Raw genomic sequence first — 5,179 nt, 5'->3', positions numbered from 1 at the left:
CCCCCCCCCGTGATCTGCCCTTTCTATTTGAAAAAAAATCCTTTATTTTCTATTATTTTAGGAACCAACAGTTTTCCAGTTCCGAAGATCATTGAGGTTAGGCATTTCATTCTAAAAAAGAGTATTATCAACATATTGACCCTCGTTATTTATTTTTATAAAAATGCAACTAAAAGGTTTAATTTTTTTCTCCATAATACGTCTCAGAACAAATATAGGTTTAAGTATGAACTTAGTATAGTTTTAAGCAAATGATTGTATCTGCAGGGGGGCTGGAACTTAGCTACCTGGCTGTGTATATTAGCCTGAGTGTACGATTAAGACAGAGATTATGGCCTATTAATACTGTAAAAACATCAAATATGCAGTACGCTTTCGGGGTACAAGTGCAAGGGGAGGTTTTGTATTTTAAATTTAATGAACAATGTAGTAATGCCAGAGTCGGCTTAAGGGGGGGGGACGCCCACCCCCTAGAAAATTAAGGAGACTTCCCTTTCCCCTGGAAAACTGAGGGAAGTTCTGTCCTTCCCCCTTTGAAAAATGAGTAGCGAAAGCAGAGATAGCAGGCAACTTAGAGCCTTTTAATTCAGATTTTAAGAATAGATTCAAAATTTTGCAATCCACTCTTATAAATAGAGGATCAATTGAACATACGTGACAAAAAAAATGATTTTCAGAAATCCCCCCAAGCACTGTAACATACAGATTAATCTTTGAAAGTGGAGTACATACATGGCCTGTACAAATAGTAGAGGAATAGCTACATCATCACTCTAAATACTTTAACCTCGTTGGATGTATCACTCCATAATGAAGAACATTTTTAAGTAAAGGAATTAAGCCTCTGCCAAACCTCTGATTTTCTACTCCCTATATCTATGAAACCCAATGTTGAACCGGCATTGTATGGTACAGGGTGTCCAACGAAATATTACAGTTGGTAAATAGTTTGGAATGTCGTCTTCCATACACTGTAATGGATATTAATGGCTGTTTGCAGTTTATTTCGTTCAAAAAATCTTTTGCTCAAGCATATTTTACTTTGAAATTAATTTTACTATAACATAACTCCTATATAATATTTATATTATTGTCTTTGGTATTAAACAACTTTTATGGAAGAAGACATTCTAAACTATTCACCAACTGTCATGTTTCATGGGACTCCCTGTAGTTGAACTTTTTATTTAAGTGTTAATTGTTAACAAACTTTTTTCGAGTTTCAAGTTTACAAATAATTAAAGAAGCTTTTATAATTGACAGCTCCTCTTTGTGTCCATGTTTTTGTTTATCCATGCTGTTTAACAGCTTAATAAAAATCAAAATTGAATTCGAAAGTCGTCTTCATTATATTTATTTATGTAAACATATATTTTTCATTATTAATGGCGTTTTAAATTTTCTATTATTTACTATTATTAAAAAATAAAAGCTTTAGAAAAAAGACAAAAAAGTTATGATTCTTGTCTTTTTATAAAAAAAAAACAATTTTAGGATGACGTGGGTTGATTTTGTTGGACAAATAGGAGGACTTCTTGGACTTTGTATAGGGTTCAGTCTTTTATCTGGTAAAATTTAACTTATATAAATGGACTTCTTGGACTTTGTATAGGGTTCAGTCTTTTATGTGATAAAATTTAACTTATATAAATGGACTTCTTGGACTTTGTATTGGGTTCAGTCTTTTATCTGGTAAAATTCAACTTTTATAAATGGACTCCTTGGACTTTGTATAGGGTTCAGTCTTTTATCTGGTAAAATTTAACTTATATAAATGGACTTCTTTGACTTTGTATAGGGTTTAGTCTTTTATCTGGTAAAATTCAACTTATATAAATGGACTCCTTGGACTTTGTATTGGGTTCAGTCTTTTATCTGGTAAAATTCAACTTATATAAATGGACTTCTTTGACTTTGTATAGGGTTTAGTCTTTTATCTGGTAAAATTCAACTTATATATATGGACTCCTTGGACTTTGTATAGGGTTCAGTCTTTTATCTGGCAAAATTCAACTTATATAAATGGACTCCTTGGACTTTGTATAGGGTTCAGTCTTTTATCTGGTAAAATTTAACTTATATAAATGGACTTCTTGGACTTTGTATAGGGTTCAGTCTTTTATCTGGTAAAATTTAACTTATATAAATGGACTTCTTGGACTTTGTATAGGGTTCAGTCTTTTATCTGGTAAAATTTAACTTATATAAATGGACTTCTTGGACTTTGTATAGGGTTCAGTCTTTTATCTGGTAAAATTTAACTTATATAAAGGGACTTTAAACAGACCATTTTCAATACAGTTTTTTTTTATGACTCTACAAAATTGACTTGCCCATTTCTACTTTTAAATATTTTTTAGCCTGAAAAACGACAAAGTATTGCGCATTATTTGATCAGATAAAGTGAAAAAAGAAGAAAAAAAGTTGTGTAGTTAGTGCTTACACATGTATATAAAGCCAATCATCAAGCAGCTATTTTTATTCCATTTTTATTCCAAATTCATAAATACTGATTATTAAATAATATTGAAAAAGAAACGATCTGCGCATGGAGTGTCACTTGAGATTATGTTAAAGTTCATTTAATCAATTCTTAAATTAATTTTCGCCAATATGTAGGAGTGAAAAAAATGGTAAAAAAGTGTTTTGTTAGTGCTTGTATGTATAACCAATCAAGCAGCTATTTAAATTTTATTCCATTCAAAATTTATAAATAATGATTATTAAATGATTTTGGAAAAGAAACATCCGGCGCAATGCGAATGGAGTATCACTTGAGATTACATTTCAATTCTTAAACTAATTTTCAGCAAATTTGTAGAAGTGAAAAAAATGGTAAAAAAATGGTTTTTTAGTGCTTGTATGTATAACCATTAACCAATCAACTATCAGCTATTTAAATTTTATACAATTCAAAATCCATTCTTGTAAATCTAAGACCGCTTAAAAATCCACTCACCAATACTAACATGGAAATCGTTTTCAAGGTTTTTTTTTAAACATTGGGTTTAAGAGGATCCACAAAGATATGAAATTCTTAACCTACATTTTAAAATTTTCTGCTCGATAAGTTTCCTTTATTTACACTGTGCTAAATGTTTACTCTCGACCATGAAATCAACTAAAACGATTTTTCAAACCGATTTGTAAAATCATTTTTACAAATCGAATTGACAGTTAGTTTTGGTCAGAATTTGATATGCCTAATTTGATAAAAACATGCTTAAAATTAAATTGGATATCTATATGTATTTTTCATCTCAAACTCTTTTTTAAGAAACAAAACCTTAAATATTTGTTTGGGTCGGCTAATCCCTATCTCTTCTCACCAGCAGACATACTGCAGTCGAATGCAAAATAATAAATAACGATAAACGGAGATTAGATGAACACACATTTATTTTGTCAAAAAACTTATATTTGTCTAGAATCTTCATTAATAATCTCCCGTGGATTTGTTGATAAATTTAATTGACAAAACGCCCAAATTCTAGTAATTAATTTAGTCTTAGTCTTATCATAACTTCAGAAATGTAGCTGTTGGTGTTTGAAGAATTTAAATATAATTTTTTAGAAATAATTTTAAAATATTTTTTAGGAGTTGAGATATTTTACTGGTTTACCCTACGCTTGTCGCAGAGGAAACAGTGCTTTTAATAATGTTTAATTATTATAAATAAGTTCCATTTTTAATCAAACCTGTTGGTTTATTATTTTTTAATTAGGGCTGGACACGTTCAGACTTTTTTTCAATCCGTTCGGTAACTGTTGTTAAAATCGATATAAAATTTTTTCTCACGTAAAAGTTCGTCATTTAGTTAAGAACGGAAGGTTCCGTTCAATTACGGTATTTTCTCTTTATTATTGAAATTTACTTTTCGTTAACTATCTCAATTTTATTAACGGAAAATATTTCATAAATCATTAACGTGTGCCAGCCGTTAACAAGTCATTAACGATTTATTTATAAAAAAAGCCGGACAAATTGGGTGACAACATTCAAAAACATCAAAACATGTAAAAAAAACACATCAAAATACATTTTAAAAAATGGCATTCTGTAAGTTTAATGCAATCTTAAGTTGAAAATGTCAACGCAAGTCGCCGTTGTTTTGAAAGTTCATAACTTTTCATTATTTATCAATATCGCCTTTTTCCGTTCGTGAATGATTTAAAAATTAACGATTTTTTCGTTCGTTAACCGAATCTTTTGTTAACTTGCCGTTCGTTAACGAACCCCAGCTCTAGTTATAACTTTTCTGTGAAAGCATTGTTTAAAGGATTTTGTGTCCTCAGGAAGAGAGACCTATAACACCGATCAAGTAATATAATCGTGGTAGCTTTTATACAGCTTTTAAATTTAATCATTTTTTGGAAGCAGTAAGACAATAAAACTGTTAAGGAGACTCAAGTGATGAAATGTCGTATTTATATTTCATAGTTTTATGAATCTGATATTAATTGTATCACAGCAAAATTAACCTCCTTTAAAATAACCTTCACAATTCTAATGAATTTAAATTTGGCTATACCAGAATTGTTCGGTTATTTGAAAATCCAACACGTGACATAACATATAAATTTTTATTTACAATGTGTCGTACATGTTTTATGAAACTATAGTATATAGTGTACTTTATCATTCTTACTCACTTCATCGTGAATTTCATGATGAACGTGCTAAAATTAATTATCGTGATATAATGTTAAATTACCAGTACATTATAGCACATGTGCTATTATGGTATATGAATAAAAATCAATAAAGCAATGCACTGAGTTTCTCAAATATTCTACGAGTCGGTTTTTCTTACGATATATTTATATACAAAAGATACAAAAAATACAAACTTTAAATCGAACGATACTTATACAAACTAAATATTATGAATCAAATCAGTTTCATCAAATAGGAGAATTCTTCAAGGGAACCTAACAAATAGGGAGCTGGTCTTCAACTAACTCTCCTCCTTTGATTTTGCTCCATCCTAGGATCGCATTTAACCCTAGCTACCCCGGGGTTGTTCCGCCCCCTCCCCAACGCTTGGGTCTTCAAGATAACGGAAAATTCGGCGTCGCTTGGGTTATTTATAGAATCCAAATGCAAACTCAAATAAATCCGTTAGGATTCAAAATAGGACTCTAAAGTCCAACCGTAGGGTTAAAGATGGGGGGGGGG

At 30.5% G+C, this 5,179-nt stretch overlaps 1 long non-coding RNA gene across 1 annotated transcript; it reads left to right on the top strand.

Moving 5' to 3' along the window:
- The first annotated feature begins 61 nt into the window (after nucleotides 1-61).
- On the top strand, nucleotides 62-3,644 carry LOC111707793 (uncharacterized). The gene is made up of 3 exons (XR_002766531.1): nucleotides 62-96; nucleotides 1,495-1,568; nucleotides 3,599-3,644. It is a non-coding gene; the product is annotated as an uncharacterized LOC111707793 (long non-coding RNA).
- Nucleotides 3,645-5,179: the final 1,535 nt, after the last annotated feature.

The sequence above is a fragment of the Eurytemora carolleeae genome, unplaced genomic scaffold (assembly GCF_000591075.1).
Source record: "Eurytemora carolleeae unplaced genomic scaffold, Eaff_2.0 scaffold799, whole genome shotgun sequence".
NCBI classification, from domain to species: domain Eukaryota; kingdom Metazoa; phylum Arthropoda; class Copepoda; order Calanoida; family Temoridae; genus Eurytemora; species Eurytemora carolleeae.
Note: the sequence above shows the minus strand (reverse complement) of the source record. Positions and strands in the feature narration are given on the sequence as shown.